This window comes from Manis pentadactyla, chromosome 2 (assembly GCF_030020395.1).
Source record: "Manis pentadactyla isolate mManPen7 chromosome 2, mManPen7.hap1, whole genome shotgun sequence".
NCBI lineage: Eukaryota > Metazoa > Chordata > Mammalia > Pholidota > Manidae > Manis > Manis pentadactyla.
Window position 1 is genome coordinate 208,580,531 of NC_080020.1, and position 21,904 is coordinate 208,602,434.

Genomic DNA, 21,904 nt, shown 5'->3' on the forward strand with positions numbered 1-21,904 from the left:
ACAAGGGAAAAGATGAAGTTTTTAGATTAACATCAAATTTTTCTCTAATTCTCTAAAATAATTTTTATATTTCTCTGATTTTATAGATCTTTCAGGAGTTTTACATGATGAAATTTTACTGAATGGGTTTCCAACCTGACAACAGATTTGTATGTAAGAATACTTAAACCCTTTTAATTTAAAATTTCTGAATCCAGAAACTTCTGCTGGGCAATAGACTGCTTAAAATGGCTCAGGTAGGTTAATTTTTTAACTTTATATTCTAGATAGTGTGAAAAGCATTTCTAACTCTAAAAAGTCTAATATACATACAAGAATATTTAACTTTGATCATTTCATTAATTTCCTCCAAAGTTTTCACTGTCAAAATAAAAACAAGTTCCCTTCAATCTCCAAAGAAAGCAGGTGAGGCAAAGATTCATCATTTCTCTCTTTGTTTCAGGCAATACTTTCATGGATACAAGGAGCACAGACTCCAAATAAGTCGGAAACCAATGGTAGATCTACGACCACATACAAGATTCTGCTTTAAGCCTCCATCTTGGTCCTCTAACCTGCTGTATAATCTTAATTCATCCTCTAAAATAGCTGTCCTGCCCTTGGGAAGACAATAAGCTATTGACCTAAACCACTGCACAGCTGGGAAAGGATTAACCAAGAGAGTGTTAGAAAATATACTGTCCACAGATTCAGCTGTGCATGAGGCAATTCACTGGGAAGGAAGGTATAGGCAGAAGGAGGCAGCCAGCTGCAGCTGACTCTGACATGTGATCAATTATTTGCACTTTAAAGTAGCTAAGAAGAATAAGGTCTTTGCCATTTTTTCTCTCCTTCTTATAAACCGCCAGTAACTGAGTCAGGAACTTGTCGGATCTAACTGCTCATGTTGACCTCCTTGCTTTGGTGGTAGCACCTTCTTGAGCCAAGTGAGTGTGAGTTGCAAGAAAAATGCTTTAAATGGGGTAGGTGTCCACAGTCAAAGGAAAGCACAGAACTGAAGCAATTATCCAGACAGTTCAGGGAAAGACAGGTAAGGGTTTTCTGGACATAGCAGCCAAATAGAAAATTAACCCATGAAAAATGGAAAGCATCGATTCTCATCTCAGTTCAGCTCTTGCTTTGCAGAAGGCTGTACAAATGACGGCCCTGAGTGTAAATGGCAAAGAACTAGGAAGTAACTAAATGCCACTCATTTAGCCTGCTTGATTCATATCTACCAGTCTGAAATTTTTTGCCCCAGCCAACCCTTACCCTTTGCTTTGCCTCTAAGAAAGCCTAGATCTACAAAACTCTCAACCATTATCTAATCCAATGTTTTAGGTGGATTATTTTTGCAGAGAATTGGCAGGTGGTTTTTAGTAGCATCCCACCCTCCTTTTAATTGCCTTCTTCTCTATCATTCCTCCAGTTTCCCCTCCTCCCCTCCTTTTTCCCACCACTTCCAAACACCCTGTAGTATATGCCCTCCCCTGGCCTTCCAAGACTTCATGGATTCTTTTGCTGAACATCTAGGTCTGTGGATTATGATATATACTTGCTTTGCCATGATGTGTATTTCACTGTCATATTTTTAAAAACATATGTTTACTTTGTAGTTTTCATTTAATGTGGTATTAGTTTATAATGGTTCATAATGGGTTCACTATCCTACAGGTTATGTTTTTACATTTTAATGGGGAATAGTCTGCAACTGGGATTTTTATCTTTGAAAATCTTAATCCGTTGGTACAGGAGTCATTCAGTCAGATTTGTGTTGTTTTATGTGAAAGTAAATTGCTTTGAAATCTGCTGAAAGCTAGGTGGCTACAGTTTGAGTAGGATTATGCTTCCTTTTCAGTCTACTTCTGTTCATCGGAGTGTCACTTATGACCTGTTTAAAGTGAGAGTTGGTAGAGAATGATAATAGAAAAGTGGTTGGCAGTAGAGGTGCCTTGGGTTGCTATAGTGTCCCACATGGTTGCAGTGATAGTGTTCTGGCTGCCAGCAGGTAGCTCACCCCCAGCAGGGGTGCAGAGGGACGCCTCTGAGGCAGAAAAATGAGAGAGCAGCAGAAAAGCATCAGAAAAAAGATGAGAGAAGTTCAGGAAAATATAGCCTGAATTTTTACAATTCCTTTATATGAACTGAATTTACATTTTTCTTTGGTGATGTGAATGACCATTTAAAACTTGGGTCTGTTATAAGGAATTTGAGAAATTAGAGATAAGTAGCTTGGGAAGTAAAAAAAAAAAGGAATCCAGCTGAGTGCTGATTAAAATATATGAAGATATAATTGAGGAAAACAGTCAACTCTTGCTAATGAGGAACAATGAGAGCTCACATAGTTGAAATTTTAAGATATTTTAAATGCATAAATCTGTTCTTTTATATATTTTTTTCCCAGCAAGAATACAGATAAACCCAGTTGACTTTAAGAGGCAACACAGCAATAACTTTAAAACAGTGTGTAGTAGATTTATTTATTTATTTATTTATTTATCCAGATAGTAGGCCACACACATGCATTTATGGCGCCTCTCTCTACAACAACCCATTACAATGATGTTAAGGCAATAGGAATGTTGTAAACACTTGTTAAAAAGGAGTAAGACATTTCATTAATTTCTGTGTGATAGGGGCAAATGGGAAGCAGAACTAAGGAGACAGCAACCTAGAACATACAGAAGACCTGCAGAGAAAAAGCCCAACAAAGTTCCCAAGCTGTCCCAGCTCTGAGAGGCCACAGACGACGGAAGAGCAAGAGGGATCAAACGGAGCTGAAAGAAAGGGATTCCCTAAAGTTCACCTGATATTTTTCCTCCCTACAGGTAAGAAAGGAATGCATCAGCTGGCCCAGAGCAAGCAAAAATCTTTCAAAGACATTATGGTTCAAATGTGAGGTGTATTATTTAAGACATGATTTAGATAAATTATTGGGGAGTGAGGAAGCATTATAAACAGGATCCTTTCCTAGCATCATAAAATATCATGGAAGTAAGAATTCCATGGAGATTAAAGAATTAAAGCCATGAGGGTAATAAAAAAAATATAGGAGAATGTGCTTAGTCAGGGCTTTAAGGTAAGAAAGACAATCCCCAAAATTATATATAAAGCAAAAGCCAAAATTGATGAACTAGAAAAGAATTGAGATGAAATCCTGGAGGAAGAACATGGACTAATTAGACAAAAGTGGTAGCTTAGATGAAAAATATTTGCAACATTTATGAAGCAAAGGGTTAATATCCAAATTTATTCAGAGTTCCTAAAAATCAATAAAGGCATATTTTCAAAATAAATTTAGAGCAAAGGATAGAAAGAGGCAACTTGTGGAAGACGGGTATTGGAGCTGCTTCCAGTTCTCCTAGTACAAACACTGCTGCAGTGAACACCTCACACACGGCTCCACACTCACACCTTCAAGCTCCTCCCCTGAGGACACGATGCAGTGACGCCCTGGTGACACGGCAGGCACAGGTTTTGTTTCTCTGAGTTGCTAGATGCTGCCAAATTGCCCTCCGAATGGCTGTGCCAATTTACACTTCCTCCTACACTGCCTATGAATGTCCATTTCCCTGCATCCTAATATTATTACAGGTTTTGCCTTTTTCCAGTCTAATGGCTGAAAATGGGACCTAGCTAATAGATTTTGTATTTCCCTGATTACCTGTTGTGATTAGAATAGTTTCTGTGTTGAGTGGAAAACTCTATTTCCTCTTGTAAAAATTATTTTTTTCTATTGGGGTTATTTGATACATGGGTTTATCTTGTCCTTTCTCAATATGCTGTAACATCCTTAACATTTTTAAAATTCTTGGAAGAAGAATGGCTATCCATTGCTTATAATCCACAAAGAGAGTGGCATATGTATATTATTTAGAGAAATGGAGCTAACCACCAGCATACCTCCGAAGAGAAATGATTTAGAATAGCTGCCTCTAGGATAGTGAAGGTTAGGGCAGAACACTGCTCATCTTTATGATAAAACCCATTGGGTTACTTTTTTTTTAAAAAAACATGTATATTCATTAGTTTGGATTTACAAAATTTTCAATTAATGAAACGAACAGTCTTTAATATACAGCAAATCCTGAATCTCAGTTTTATTTCCTATTTGAAATTAACACCCCATCCAAGCCTCAATTTCCTCATATGTAAAATAATACCCATCTCATTGCTGTGTTCTGAGGATTAACTTTCTAAAAATGTCTTGCCATTATTGATCTATTTTATTTCTCTTCCCCTTGTAGTAACTCTCCTTCTCTTCCAAATAATCTATTAGATTGCTATTAAACTTTATTAAATCAATATTGAATCAACACATTTAATCTTACCTACTAGGTATAAGTTTACAATTTTAAAAGCTAGGTGTAATTTCCTGTCAAGGACATTACAGGAAGGTTGGAGATAAATGATATAATTGCATTACAGATTAAATTCAGCACTTTGAATCAACAGTAAGAAAAAATGTGGTATGAGAAAAAAAAAATTGTGCCTTCATTTATTAATCACTGCAACCTGTAAGAACTCATGTTCAACATTACAAGGTATACTGAGAAGAATGACATGATGCATGCCATCAAAGCACTTGTATTTCAGTAAAAAAGATACAAGGCAGACTTTGAAAAGTACTGTTGAAGATGAGCAAAAGGAAACACTAGGAGAAAAGGAAAGAGAGAAATTACTTGTCTGTAGAGCTCTTGAAATGGTAGTAACAAGGTATCATTTGGGCAGGTCCTATATGGATAGGGAGGCTTTTGTTAAAGACATGAGAGAAGTAAATGTTCCAGAAAACAGTGGCCTGGAAGCCTTGTAGCATGTATGGAGATTGGTGAGAATTTCAGGGTTGCGTGAACAGGAAGAGGCAGTGGGTGGTAATGCCGAAAAGGCTGTGGCTCAACTCGAGCACTTGCAAGCCTTGCGTGGGGACACACATCTGTTAGGTCTGTGGGTGCCTCTGCCCCACCCCTAGGTAACAGCAGAGTAGTTTTAGGGGTGCTCCATTTCTCCTACCTTGGGGCCCAGTTAGACTTTTCAATGATTATTACCCTTTATCCTTCCCCTTCCCCAGTCCCTGGCCAAATGGTAGACATGTAACTCAATGTCTCATTTGGGATTTGAGTCTTGATCAAGGAGGCACATGGACCAAAGGGCTGTTGAAGCTGAGTTAGCTGGTGAGCAGATCACACCACCTTCACCAAAAAGGGTCATGAGTCCTACCCTCAGTACCTGCCTACTCACTGGTCCTTCCCAAAGCCCTGAATCTCCCTTTATTTAGGAGAGTTAATCAGTGACCTGTCAATAAATTGTGTGTGTGTGTGTGTGTGTGTGTGTGTGTGTGTGTGGTGTATTTATGAAGTTTTGTTTTTCCATTTTGTTTCACTCAACATAATCAAGAACCAATTTCTGCTGACTGTAAGCAAAGTTCTTTAACTGATGAACCTCTGAAAGGGATGTGTACATAATTTGCAAACAATGGGAAACAGTCAAAATTTATTAGAGTCATATGGTAACTATATAACTTAGGAAAAAATCAAGCAAAAAGGAGTTAGAGTTGGAAGACAGCAAGAGGAAGTACTGTGTTATATGGAACTAAGAGGATTACAAAGGGTACAGGGATGTGAGACTTTATGGAAATAAAAATGATATAATTTGCTGAAATGGACATTAGACGTTATAAAAAAAAAGTTGGGTTTGAACCCTAGATTCTGCCCAGCTCTGACTTGTTTAGGTAAGTTACTTATACACACTGAGCTGTCCTGTTTTGTGGATTTAAATTGTAATATATGAAAAATGATAAAATTCATCTCTGTCATATAGCAGGTATCAAATGATATAAATTCAACAGGATTTGGTAAGTGATTGATTCCAACACATGAGCTAGGAGGTAAAGCGAACACTGACCTCAAGCTTTTACCAGGTTGTCATAGATGAAGGACAGGCAAGAAGGGCTGGTTTGGAAGTGGGTGAGAAAAGGGACTGGGGAAAATAAAAATCTGAACTTTTGCCATGTAGGTTTTTGAGGTAACCAGGGGATAATATTCTCAAGATTTAAAAGAAAGCTGAGACTTAAAGAAAAGAACTTTAAAGTCATCTTTGTAACTGTGTAAATACAAAGATGTGATAACCAAGAAAGTGACTACAGAAAAAGAAAATAATTGCTGGCAAATCCTTGGTATGTGTTTATATACAGGGTGGGCGAGAAAGGAGCGTCACTGGAGAGAGAAGGGTACACATCACAGTATCACCAAAGCCAAAAGAAGAGATTTCCAGAGATAGGGATTTCTGCACCACTGCCTCGCAGGTCTGTGTGCCGCAGGAAGGACAAGTACGGGGATTACAAGGAATCCAGTAAATTGTCTCATTGGTGAGTCTTCTCAGAGATTTGTTTTAGCAAAGTCATACGAGCGGAATTAGATGTAAGGGACCGTGAGAATAATGCCTCATTTACATTTGAGGACATTTCTTATTTGTGTTTCAGAAGCTGTTTGGGGAGTGGCATACAGTATGGTAAGGAAAAAAAAAAAGGAAAATTGCCCACAAGTAAAATAATCACCACTGGAATAATTAGAACCGAGAGTGTAGCAGCAATTACCCAATTTAATGTAGTCATCCAAATTAACATGTGAACTGATCTTATGTAAAGAAAGGGTATTTAGAAGCCACATACTACAAAAGCCAACACAGTGATTCCATTACATCTCTGCCAATGGTCACAATATTGCAAATAATTATACTACTTTTTATAATAAACACATTTCATCCTAACACATTCAAAATAAACCACAGAATCATAGTCTTTAATATGGGCATTTTCTGATCTTGGTAAAACATTGGAATTTAAAGACATATTTTGACAGAACTTCCAAGACAGTTATTTTCTTTCCCATGTCAGCCTTCTCTAGAAATAATTCCTTTCTCCTTCCAAAGAATTCATCAGTATTTCATCATGATAGCTCATTTTTTTCAATATTCATATATACATAGAGTTCTCTGTAATTATATTTGATAATGAGGGTCATTTCCTAAAACTCATTAAATAACGCACTTTATAATGCTTGTTATAAATTCTCAAATAAGCTGAAATGTAAAAGAGGACATGTGAGCAGTCACTTGTTATGAACCATGGGGAAAACAGTGACAAAATCAGCTCTTGCACAGGACTTTGTGGCAAAGTTCCCTTTTGGGAGGGCTTGAGCCAAACTCTGCCAATGGAGAGGGTCCCAGATTGACTTCTGTGTCCCTGCATGGATAACCATGGAGTATATCCAAAATTTATATTATATCCCCTATATGCATCCATTATTTTCCCTGATAAATATTCAGAAAAGAAGCTAAACAAACAAAAAATGTAATTATTAACAACACATAGAAAACTTTGCATCTCTACATAGTATCTCAGTCACATCCAGTTATTTGCATGAGCAGTTACCAATTTTTTCAGAGTAAAAAAAAAAAGAATGTTGGACTTTGGATACATTGTTATGAAGTTTCCTAGTGAAAACAATTGATCATTTTAAATGAAATTCTAAGTTAAATGTTTTTTGTTTGTTTGCTTTCTTCCTTTAACTTCTTTCTGAGGCTAAATCTCAATACTCTTGTGATTTGAAATCTAAGGTATTTACAAGGAATTTGATGGTAAAGTTCAGCTCTAAGGCCAAGTTCACACTAACAAAGCAAAGGACATAATTATTAGCTGATTCAAATACAAATAAAAGCTTTTGATTCTATCTGGGTATTTATGGCCAAAACAAAGTGCTTGTATAAATAATATCCAACAAAATCAAAGTAATAGGAATACCTGATCTGATTAATGTTGTTTTCTTGTTAACTTCCTTCTTCTATTTATTTAACTATTCATTGATTTAACTGCTTATTTTGTATTTAAGATAGTCTAGATAACTGGGAAGGAATAGAAAAGGGAAACAAATGGCTTTGCCTGAAGGAGGGTACTGTCAGAAAAAGTTGCACAGAGAAGAGCCTAGTGAAAATAGGTATTGAATAAAAAAGAATAATAATCGCATCTCTTTCCACAAAAATGGTAATGCAGTTTCCTACCTTATCATTGCCTCTATCTGGTGAAAAAAAATTAACAACGACAAAAAAATAGCTAACTCTTCTTAAATACTTACTGCATGCTGATGTGTGATTTGGACACTGGTCTAATGTACTAAAGCTTTTAGTAAAATTTTATTTATGAACATTTTGTATCAATAAATTTTGCAAAGGGCTTCTACTGTGAGTTCCATCAGCTGTTGTGATACCACACTTTTTAATTGATCAGATATTTTGATTCCACAAAAAATTATACATGTGTTTAACCTAAGGACAATAATCTTTTAACACTCAAAAGCTTTTAAAACGTTACTATGTGACATTAAGTTTCCACGCACTTTCCCATCTCTGATGACCTCCCTTCCCATTTCTGTTTCTGTTTTATTTTCTAGGGTAATAAAAAATATGGAGTTTAAACTGGATGTATAATGAAAACAGATATAAAGGAAGGAGAATGGGGGTAGGGTGACAGGGATGTCTAAGACAGGTGTCAGCGTTGTTGCAACTACAGCAAGGATTTTCATGGCGGAACATGGCTGGCAGCTCTGCCAGTTTCCTCCACAGAATTTTAAAAGTGAGATGCACATGGAAACTACCTCCTTTGGACTGCTTCTGTTGTCTGCAAAGTGGCCCCACTCACCAGTTCCTATGCTCTATGCAGGCTGATAATGGCAGGCCTTGGGTTAAATTTTCAAAATCTGGGCTCTGGGCTCATCAGTAAGTTCCCTATGTCTCAACTTTTAGATACACACCTGTATTCAGTTCTTATCCAGGGAGAACAAAAGCTGTGCTTGGTGAAGAGACCATTGGAGAGGCCCCAAATAAACCTTAGTCTTCCATCCTTCTGACACTTGGGTGGGAATTTACACTATGAATTTTTAATATGACCTTTTGTTCTAAGCAACTGGGAATAAATGTACTTCTAATTTTCTGGTTTGTCTCAGTGTTATAGGGCTTTTGATTTGTTTCCTTAATCCAAATATATATAAACTTATATGGGCTTTTAAAAAGAACAATGAATTAAGGAGACACAAACTTAACTGATGCAAATGTTTTCCACTTAGGAAGTTCTAGGTCAGAACTATCTCCTATTTATGAAGGCTCATAAGCTTCAATGCAGATATTTAAGGAGTACAGGGATGGGTAGTGTGAGAGTCCTTTCCTATCCTTTTCCTGCTGTGTTTGTCAGGTTCCTTTCCTGACAGGGAAGTAAATCTGAAAGTAGAAGAGGCATTAAAAATATATAACTCCATGAAATGGAATTACTTATTTCAAGCACATGAAGTACTTTTTGAAAGCAAGCCTTATTTCATCTCCAGGTGCATGGGAAGGACAAAGAAAAATATTTTCCACAGGATATTACAGAAATAAAACAACCTGTAACATCACAGAAAAATGTCAGTATGTTTAGATAGCTAACCAACAGCCCAAAAGCTATGATTTCATAAAGTATAGAATAATACTTATATTACTTATGATAAAAAAAAGAGTGAATTTCTGATAATCTGTTAAAATTCCCAAAAAGCAGGAATGCTGGCATGCTGACACTTAGTCATCAAAAAGTTACCATTAAGATCAAAGCAATGGGTTAGTAATACTCATTTTTTAATGATCATTTTTGCTGAGACACTGAGTTCTTCACTGAATTCAACAAAGTGTATGTGTGCAATGATTGAACAATTTCATTTAGACGCACATGCATAAGTGCTCTCATGCACAAACATCTCAAATCATAGGAACTTGTCTCCCTAACTACCTACTTTAATGTTTTTCAAAGTATAGTTTGCAACCCACTAGTAGATAAAGTTAGTGAGGTGGAAACAGATTTTTCATGAAACACAGTAGAATAGAGAGCAGGAGAGTGTATTACTTGTAGAAAGGTAAAAAAGCTTTCCAAACCATTTCCAAAAGCTTCTATTTAAGACATACCCGTGTGCGTGTGTGTGTGTATGTATGTGTGTACTGGATCTCAATGTAAAATACATAGCTCACTGTAAATCATCTCAAAATGGTTTGAAAGTTACTGCCTTATATCAGTTATTAGCCCTTTTGTCAAGTAGCTAAGTATGACTTCCATTCTCTTTATATGAGCAAACTGAACCTTAGAAAGGAGAGCTGACTTGTTTTGAGATCTCCCACGTATCAAATGGGAGAACTGAGATTCTATTTGTATTGCTTAAAAAAATAACTGCTGTTTTCAAAATATAGATTTATTTTATCAGATAGGTATATCACATGTGTTGGCATATGTGTATTGCTGTATAACCATAAGGAAAACAAGAACAGACCACATGCATTCCTACCATAATTAGCTCCTAATTATCTTGTTTCTGAAATTAATGCAAACTTATTCATCCATTGTTTTTCACTGATTTTTTTACACTGCAGTTAGCCTGTTGAATTCTCAGATATGTACTTCTTACCAATTATTTTAAAATTAAGAAGGCTTATAAAGATCATCAAGTCTGACTTGATATTTTAGCTTTGGACCTTCTAGAATCTTGGTAGACCACTATGATAAGTAAAGCTAAAGTTTAGGGTTATCCATACAAAATTCAAGAAGTTTAAAAACTTTTCCATTTCATTCTTGTTGAATGACCTTAACTGCTTTTGTATTCTTGCTGATCTATTCTAAAATCCTCTTTTCTACAGGCTTTCACTCATTCACTTAGGTTTCCAAGAACTTCTACTAAGCATTCTGTGCTGAAAGGCATTGTGTTAATCATTGGGCTGATACAAATAATCTGTTTTTGTTTAACTTTTTGTCTAGTGGCCAGAATATTCAGGATTTTTTATAGAAAAAGCAAAGATTTTCAGATAACAGTTCTGCTACAATTCTCTTTTCTATTTCAGAAAAGTGACTAGTGATATTTATGCCTTGCTAGGATGCTAGCTTAGCCAGAGTGTGTACCTCATCATTCATTCCTTTCTTTGAAGGGTAGGACACCCTCCAAAAGGGTTTTCTTAATTCAAATTGTTAAATCTTTATTAAGAACCTGCTAAGCAAAATGTAAGATACATTACAATAATAAAACAAAACAGAATAAAAGATATAGCTAGAATAAAATCAAACACATTCTTTCAGAAATCATAGATATCATTATTAATCTGTAGGTCCAATGTGCCTTTGTGACAGATCCACATGGATGGGGGATTAAAAGACTCATTCTGTTTTACTGTCACTTAATATTCAGAAAACTCAAAGCCACTTATTTAAGATCATTCCATGGCTCTTTATTCTCCTTCCACATGTTTGGTCTCCTAAATTAAGAAAGAACTGAGCTAGTTGCTAAGCAACAACTAAGGTATTATGAGTGGGTATAGAGATGAAGTTCTTGAATCAAGTATTAATCAATACATTTTAAAACAAAGTGGTGCAATAGTGAAAGTACCCATTAAGACATATGTTTTAGGGAAAAGGGAGAAAGCTAAATTCTAGTATAAATGTAGGATGATTTTTGCATGCAGATGTTTGTCCTCTTTAAAATTAGATTTTAAAAAATAAAACCAACCTGATGAATCTTTTTCTTAAGAAATATTAAAACTTTTTAAACTAATTGATTTGTAAACAGAAAGTCATGCTTAAAGTGGATTTTTTCTCCAAAGAGAAATGACAGAGCATATTTTAAAAGTCCAATGAAGAATGTATTTTTCAAAATTGTGTAAATAAAGCTGAAGAAATTGGGAATGAATATTATGAATGTCAGCATCTCTAAGGGAGCGTATTCTCAGAGTTTTAAGACTCATAAAAGAATATGCCAGATTGCCTACCTGAATATGCTATATCTTACCCATCAAGAACATGTTGAAAGTTGTGAACCTTAATAAACAGTGTTGGGAAAACCGGACAGTTGCAGGCAAAAGAATGAAACTGTATCACTATCTTACATCATACACAAAAATAAGCTCTAAATGGATTAAAGACCTAAATGTAAGACGTGAAACCATAAAACTCCTAGAAGAAAACAGGCAGTAAACTCTTGAACATCAGCATTAGTAATTTTTTTCTGGATATGTCTCCCCAGGCAAGGGAAACAAAAGCAAAAATAAAAAAGTGGGACTACATCAAACTATAAAGCTTCTGCACAGCAAAGGAAACCATCAACAAAATGAAAAGGCAACCTATTGAATGGGAGAACATATTTGCAAATGACATATCCAGTAAGAGGCTAATATCCAAATACATAAAGAAATCATACAACTCAACATCAAAAATACAAATACCCCAATTAAAAAATGGGCAGAAGACCTGAATAGACATTTTTCCAAAGAATACATACAGATGGCCAACAAGCACATAAAAAGATGCTCAACATCAGTAATCATCAGAGAAATGCAAATCAAAATACCATAAGTATCACCTCACACCAGAGTGGCAATATTAACAACATAAAAATAACAAGTGTTGGTGAAGAAGTGGAGAAAAGGGACCTTTGTACGCTGCTCATGGGGCTGTAAACTGGTATAGCCATTATGGAAAGCTGTATAGAGGTTTAAAAAAAAATAGAAATACTGTATGTCCCAGCAATTCCAGTTCTGGGAATTTACCTGAAGACATTAAAATCACTAATTTGAAAAGATATATGCACCCCTATGTGTACTGCAGCATTATTTACAGTAGCCAAGATATGGAAGCAACTAAATATCCATCAAAAGATGAAACACATATAAATGCAATAATTTTCAGCCATAAAAAAGAATGAAATCTTGCCATTTGCAACATGGAAGTACCTAGAGGGCAGTATACTAGGTGGAAGCTAAAAAACAGAGTGAAGAAATAAAACTGAAATAGACTTGAACACAAAGCATATACTGGTGATGGCCACAGGGGAAGGAGAAGGGCAATGGGTGAAATAGGTAAAGGGGAAAAAGTTAGGGAGAATGTTTGATATCTTGATCTGGGTGATGGTTACACAAGTGTAAACACATGTCAAAATTAATTGAGCTTTTCACTAAGATCTGTGCATTTCATTGTATGTACCTTAATGAAAAAGTTTTGTGGGCAAATTGGACATACTTTCCTATATTAAGTCTTGAGTCTCATACATTCCAGGTTTACAGGATTAAACTTAAAAGTGTTCCACATGGAAACATAATTTGGTTGCCATTTGATATATCAGTGGTAACAGGTGAAGCAGGGGAGAACTGAGAGACGCTGGTTGGAGCCTTCAGTCCAGGATGCCTGCATTTGACTCCAGAAGGTGAAAACTGCTTTGATGATAAGAAAGGAGGGAATCAATGAAATCATGGAAGAGTTCCTGATACATTTTCCTGTAGGACTGTTAAGTCCACCAAGGCAGACAGCATGCTGGTGGAGGGGATCACAGAGACTGGGGTTTAGAGAGACCTGTGTTCAAACCTTGCCTCCTTCATGCTCTAGTTTTGTGTAGTCACACAAATTACTTAAGCTCTACTTAATTATAGCTATATTTGATGTGGCTATTTTATTACTATGTTTCCTCTGTTATTAATATTGTATTTTAGATCAGCAAGGAGCATAAGGGAAAAATGAATCAACAAAGATAGCGCTAATGAACAAAGTGCACACTCTCTGATATATAATAGAGAGAACTTTGAGCTAGTGCAAATAGTTCCCAGAACACAGACTAATAGGAACTTGGTGTGTGTTTAAAGCCAAGAAAAGGCAAAGGGAATGCAGATATTGGTAGAAATACTTAAATATGCAAGTTTATGTAACAGGCAAATTCTGTAATAAAATTCATCAAAAGACTTGTCTCCACTTATTTCACCAATGAGGGACATTCAAAAATCTGATCCTACATTAACTTAAAGCTTAACAAACACATTGTTCTAAATAATAACAACATAGTTCCAGATGCGATTACTAACATTTTGTTGATGCTTTGACTTTGAATGGGAGAGGAACCAGTCAGAAGTCCTGGGACCCAAATCCTAAAACACTGATAGAAATATTTAAGACTTTTCCCCCTCTTCATGCACACTACAAATATATACTGAGGTAGACTTTTGCCGCCAATTGCTGGGATTCTTTGTATTGTTCTAAATTTATTTTTATTTATAAAGGCAACATATCAATTCATTTTCACTGTAATATTTAATAAAATTAGGTGTTAAAAATGTCTTCCATGACATACTTCTGTTTTCTATTTGCATACATGTAAACACAATTAGAAATATTTTTTTTTGCGGGGAAGGGGAGGAGATCATAAATGCTATCTATATTGAAGTATTATTGGACAACTAATTTTTATCACTTAACAATATGTCTTGAATTCTGTTCATGTGTACAAACACACACACATGTAGAACTAAGTCTTTTAAGAGGCTATATAATACTACACACTATAGTCTAATCATTTTCCACTTAATGAAACTTAAGATTATACTCCTGATATCTATTGTTATATACAAACTATCCTAAAACAAAGTGGTTTGAAACAACGTTTATTTTGTTTGCTCGCCAATCTGTAATTTGGAAAGGGCTTGGTAGGAAGGATCCCCTATACACCGTGTGGCGTCAGCTGGGGGTGGTTTGAATAACGGCTGCTTAATATGCTTCCAAAGTAGTTCATCCACAAGGCAGGCAAGTCGGTGGTGACTGCAGACTGGGACCTCAGAAGGCCAACCTGAAACTCTGACCTTACCTGGGAAATCCAACGGCCTGGTGCCCACGGGACTCTATCAGTTAGTGAAAACATAAGCCCAGCCCAGGTCTAAGTGCTGGGCACATTTCTATAAAGTTGTGTGCAAAGACATTTTTACAGTCATCTTGAAAAAAGTACACTGTGGCACAGCTTGTTTCCAAATCATTCAGTCTATACGATCGCATGCCCCTTGGTGCCTGTGTTAAATATTTTCTCCTTGAAATGAAGTGTCTGTACCTCCCATTATTCCTTCCTTCTTCCCTGTTCCTTCCTGTCCTTCCTCTCTCCTTCCTTCCTTTTCTTTTTCTTTTTTATCATTTATATTAAGTCATTCTAATATTCTGTCAAAAGACAATAGGCAAACAGTATAATAGAAGTTTAATTTCCAACACAACTCATAGTAGATATTTTCTTTGTTTTTGTTTCTTGGCAATCTTATGGGAGAAAATTATAACTCATTGGCTTAATTCACACTTTCTTAATTACTATTTGTGCGAAGCAATTTTTATAGCTATTAGTAACTTTTACTTTCTTTCCTGAGCCCTGTTCAATGCTTTTCATATCTCTCGCTTGAGTTTTTTTAATGAATATGTAAGATTAATTTATAGTGGTCTTTTTTTATTTGCTACTATGTAATTTATTTTATGGATTGAAAATAATTCTCTAGTGTTTTGCTTTGTCTTTTAATTTTCTATGCTTTTTACAGTTTTACATTTTGAGGCTGTTAACTTAATTTCTATTATGCCTTTTGTATAATAGAGCCTTGCATACAAAAGCCCTATATATATAAATATATAAGCATATTTATATTTACCTTTACTTTCTTCTAATGAGTGAAAGGTTGTTTTTAAATGTTTGTCTTTTATCCTAATCTGAGCTTTACTTGAGAATGATAAGAGGTAGGTAAACAGTTTCCTTTCTCCTGAGAGATAATCAATTATTACTACATAATTTATTGATAGTTTACATTTGCCTCCATGGATTGAAAATACTAATATTATTATTATTCATACATCTCTTTATATATAATAATTTCTATAGAATAAGTATACATAAGCATAATGTATAGAATATATACTATTTATACACATTTATAGGTCACTGGATCTATTCAATAATCCATTTGTCCATTTCTGCCAATTTCATGCCTTTTAAAAATAACAGCTTTATTGTGATATTTTTTTTTTACATTTTATGTCATGTATATTTCATCACAAAAAATGTTTAAAAATCACTGAAGAAGTCAATATGGAAAATGAAGATTTTGATGTAATTTACATGTCATAAAGTCCACTCTTTTAAAGTGTACAATTCAGTGGCTTTTAGTATACTCACAGAAATGTACAACCATCATAAGTATCTAATTCCAGAATATTTTCAACACCCCAAAAAGAAACCTGAAACCCCGTCAGTGGTCCATCCCAATTATCCTCTACTCTCAGACCCTGGCAAATTCATCTATTTTCAATCTCTATTGATTTGTCTATTCTGGACATTTCATATGAATAAAATTATATAATGTGTGGCCTTTATGCCTGGCTTCTTCACTTAGTGTTTTCAAGATTGGTCCACATTGTAGCATGTATTGAGGTCAACATAGCATGTTGATGGATTTGTTACAGTTTTATGGAGTGTTCTGACATTTAACAGGGTAAATTATCCATCATTCTTTCCTAAAATATTCTTTGCTATAACGACGCAGTTCTGTTTACAGTTTAATGTTTACATGTGTGTACCAGTAAGTGTATCGAGCTTGTTTTGAGCTTAGAAATTAATAAGTAGAGCTGTTACCTTTGTAATTTCAACTCTCCTTATCCATGTACATGAAGTATTCCTCTACTCAATCAGAATTCCTTTGTGTTAAATAATTATAAATTCCATCACTGTGAAGATTTCTTCTCCAGTGAATTACTAAGCATTATTTAGTTTTAGTTCCTCTGGGGGTCATGATCTTTTTCTGTAATATAATTGGTTTATATTAATTATATTATCTGAAAATAGTTTATATTTCTTTCCAGTATTCATATTTTGTATTTTAAATACCTTGTATTTTTTCACTGATAAAGAAGTAGTTATAAACTAGGTATAGTTTGGGCTCTCAAAGGGACATCTGTCAGTGTCCATAGACATTTTTGATTGTCATGGCTGCAGGATGGTATCCACATTTAGTGATTAGAGGCCAAAGATGCTGGTAAACATCCTATAAAGCACAGAATGGACCCACACAAAGAATTATCTGTTCTAAAATTATAGTGCTAGAGGTGAGAAACTCTGAGTTAGAGCATTCAATACAATGTCAAATAGCAGTAACAATAGCAGGCACCTCCTATTGCTCCTGGATTTAATGGAAATATTATATCAGTAATGCTTGTTTTAGGTTCTCATAGATGAGCTTTATGAAATTTTAAGTATCTTTCTATTCCTACTTTGCTAATGTAAGCGCCCATGTTTGTGTTTTAATCAAGAATAGATGTAGATGTTGAACTTATTATTCCCATATCTGATTTTTTAACCTTCATTTATTAATAGTATAATAAATTTCTAGATTTACTAATTTTTGTCCAAACTCATATTCCTAGGATAAATCTTATTCATGTCTCTAAAAATACTGAATTCTATTTACTTTTTTTCAAAGTCTAGGTTTATAAGCAAAAATGATCTATAGTGTGAGTGTGTGTATGCTCACACATCCATGTGTTCACATTTTTCTTTCTTAGTTTGATTTGGAAGTTACTTGAACTTTGTTAAATGAGTTGTTAAACCTGCTATAATATTCTATGAATTGAAAGAGTTCTATAACATGAATGGTAAGTTCCTTGAGGGTGGTAAGAATTTATATATAAAACTGTTTGGTAATGGTACCATTTATAAGGAAAGACTTTAATAAAATAATATACTAGAAAATGCTTTATAAAAGAGTGCTTTCAATGTTTCAATCAGATGCTTTACATATGGTAGGACATTTGATCTTCACAACAATCCTATGAGATAGATATTTGTTTTACTCCCATTATACAGATGAGAAATTGCTATACCTAAAATTTAAGTAGGTCTGTTTTTAAGTATCTTTGCCTATCTTATAAATCATCCCAAGTTTTCAAATTCTTGGTCATTGAAGCCCAGTGACAAACATCTACGGGGATTTTCTTTTGTCTGGACATATCAGACAAAATGTAAGGTACAAAAATTTGCCTTGAATCAGATTTTAGTTAATTTTTCCAAAGTCCTGGGCTCCAGATTTGGCTGTGTCATGTGCTTATTACAAGATCTTGGTTAAGGCATTTCCCCTATATGACTTCAACCTTCTCATGTGTAATGTGAGGCAGCATGAGTAGATGATGTCTTGGGAAGCTTCTAGCTCCAATACATAAAATTTAATAGATTTTCAACTAGGGCCTGGCAAATATAGTTGTGCAAATATATATATCAGCTATATATATATATGATATATATATATATCATATATATATCATATATATATTATATATCTTTGATGCTTTGGTGACATAAATGGGTCACATGTAGTGAGTAATAATGAAAAACAGATTCCTTCCTCTAAACCCATGAAAAAATAAGTAATGAGCCGGTCCTGGAGAGAGATTAGCCTTAATGTTTGCAAGTGAGTTAATGAGAGTCATGATGATTTACTAGGTATGTACTGTTCAGCAGAAACAACACTGTTTTAGAAGGAAGCTACAGAGTGCCTTATTCCATGACAGTCAAAAAATAATTCCCTTTTTCTAGATCCTCAGCCAAAAAATGTGCTTAAAATTGGCACTTGAATTTTGAATAGAGAAATGTTCAAAGGGTTCTCTAGGGTCCACTCTCTTAATCATATGAAGGATCTGGGGAGTTTTTTTTTTCTTCTTGGAGGTTATGGCTCTTGCTAACATAGCAGAAGAATTTTCATGGCTTAACATCATAAGAAGTAGCACTGCACAAAGAACATATTGATTGCTAGGGTTTGAATAAGGATTATTCTTGCTCAGTACCTAAAATTAACCATGTTCTAAAGGTAATACTAAAGCATATGAAATATTCTTCACATTTGGTTAGAGCAACTTTTTTTTCTCTTTCTTTCTTATGCTATAGTGAATAAATGAACCCAGTTTACTATCAGCCCATAAGTACTATTTGGAAATGTACATTTCAAAAGATAGTTTATGTGAGACACCAAAACATGAAATAGTAAATACACACATGTATGCCCCAGTATTGGACTTCTTTATTCATACTTAAGTCCTAGGGTCTATATTTAACTATCTGGAGAAAGCAGAGCAACATTTGAAAAAAACGAACACAGTCCCAACACATCATATAAGTAGCTCTCCTGTAACAATGACACAAAGAGTGTTGCTCCTTTGTAAAGCCAAATTAATAATAAGCTGTAATTTATTACAGTGGAAATTAATGTAAAAATCCCTGTTGTAATTATTTTCAAAAGAATATTAAATGCTTCTCTCACCTGAATATTGGTAGCAAGTTAATGTGGGAATCACTAATTAGGGACTGGAATCAAACAGGGTTTCAATTTTGTGTGAATAATAATTTCTATAAAATGTTTTGAAAATATCAGAATGCTGCCGAGTCTGTGTACAGCCAGGTTCTCCATAGTATAAGACGGGTCTGCCTAAAGCTGACTTATAAAATCAGGATACCAGCTGAGGCCTTTTAAGAGAAAGTATAGACATAAAAAAGAAGAGAATCCCTTTACTTCAAAACTTTTTGTGGCTCTTTGAATTTCCTGGATTAGGTTCCAAACTGTTCATCACTCAGAGTTCTCTAACATTTGATCCACCCTCAACTTGTCTATCCATCTTTAGTTCTCTACTCTAATATTTAAGCCTAGTCAAACTGGTCTATTCTTTGTACCCTAACCAATTCATGTATTAGTGTTTTAGTTTGAGATACCTTCCTGTGTCCATCTGATTTTCTAAGTTTCTTCCCTTTATTAAGGCCCATTAAGAGGAACTATGAAAGATCTGTGAATTTTGTCTACATGAAAGCTAACAAGTTAGCCTACCAGTTTCATGGATGTTGGCAGAAGACACAAGACTCCTGGGTCAGAGACAAAGGACTTTATTGTTCATAGCATAACAAACATTATGAGCTTCAGGTTTGCCCTTATTCTTGTTGCCACCAGTCCCATAGAGGCAATATGGAGCAATCCCGGTAAGCAAACATAAGCAGAGGGTTTATGGCACAGCAAAAGAACTCTCAGAGTAGGAGACCTGAATCTTTAATACTGAATGCAAACAAGTCTGCTCAAACTCTGCCCCAGAGAGAAGCGTTATCTTTATTATATTGGATGTTTTTCTGTTCTGGAAAGAGAGGTACACTATATTTTCCATGGTTGCTTAGTATACAAACATTGTAAAGACAGTCCAGAACTAAAGCTATTTCTACAAATGGTGCTTGTGCTCATAAGACATGAACAATGAATGAGACCCACAGAGAATCATCTCCCAACATGCATTACTGTCATGATGTCTACCATTACTAATGATTCTATCCCCACTACATTTTCTGGACTTCCACCAAACACTTAACAGATACTCTCACATTTGTAATTTATCATCATTTCGAGTGTATTTAGAAAAATATCTAGCACATACAGAGCATGCAACACATGTCAGCCATCATCATTGTATTTGTTTCATTCTAGGTATATGGCCATCTCACAGAAGAAAGAAGAAATCTTTGATGGTAAGGACAGTATCATTTTAGTATCTCAGTGTCTAGCATAGGCAGAATGAATATACACCTAAGTGCTTCAGACTCTCCCTCTAACTGAAATTATTCCCAAGGTTCTCAGGATATCTTTCTAAAAATGTGAGAGTCTAAAGGACAACTATTCCCTGCTCTAGAATTAGACTCCCTTAATGGCTGATGTTAAAAACTTTCTACTCCTCCACCTTCTGAATGGTTGGATCTTTAATTCACCTGTCTCTCTTAGACACTGAATAGATGTCAGTTATCTATCCATATATCTTTAATATGTGCCTAATCCTTTTGGTCTGCCAAGTTTCCTGGATTTATGACTTTAGATATCTCAGTATCTCATATATAGTCCTGAATTTGTCTAGAAATCCTACCCTGTTATTGCCTTTCTGGAGTATGTTAACATCTTTCTGGATGCACTTTGACCTCATTAGACTTAGCTACACTCTGATTCAAATCAACCATCTAATGAATTGAGTCAAAGTCTCCAGGCCTACCAACAGCTTACCATGTTATTTTTCCTACCATCATCAGTTATTCCTTTCCAGCAGCAATATAAACTAGTGCCTAAGAGTTCAGGCCCTGGGCACTGTGCTTGGGATCAAATCTTGTTTCTTCCACTTTACTTGGTTCTTCAAAAAGTACTCATGCTGTCCTACATTTCTTCATGTATAAAATGTGCTTAACATTTCCCACTTCATGGAGCTATTGTGAATTAATATATGCAAAGCCCTTAGCAACGTAACAAATGGTAATTGCTCAGTAATTGCTCAAAGTATGATTGCTTACCATTGTTATTATTATTATTATTATTATTATTAACATTTCCTGAGGAACTTGGATTACAACTCACAGAGTATGTAGGTTACTACTCACATTATTAGTCAAATGAGATAAGTCATAATCCTGTCATTATTTCAATGCACAAGAGCCCTATTCAAGCCAGAGAGATTGTTTGAGCCACTGAAGTAAATTCTATGGCAAAGAAGTTGGAATCTGCTTTTGCTAAATGGATTCTATTCTTGAGACTGATCCAGAAGAACCTTTGGGATACATGTGTCCACCTGCCTAATTCTCTCTCCCTCTGTGAGAGGCCCATGCTTTTCTGAGAAATGACTGCTGAGAAGAATCTCGCAAGGGAACAGAAGCAATGATGGCTGAACAATTCAAGACATAAGATAAAAAGTAGGTGTATTATTCTAGGAAATTAAAAAGGGAAGATGATTTCATAACTATCTCTAACATTGAAAATGATGATCATCTCTCTTCAAGATAGGAAGAGAAGAAAATAAGATGAAAATATAAGAGAAAGTTTCGTCATTTATAATACAGTTTGAAAGAAATCATGACTCAAATTTTCCAGTGTAAAGGGAGGAAGATAAAGGAGTATAAAGGTGTCTTGATGTTTATAAATTCTATACATTATCCACTTCTTTCTCACCTCTTAAAATCCTCTTTGCTAAGGAAGTGTCATTATGTATGCAAATAAGAGAAATGTACTGAGAAAAATAATTTTTATGGTGCAC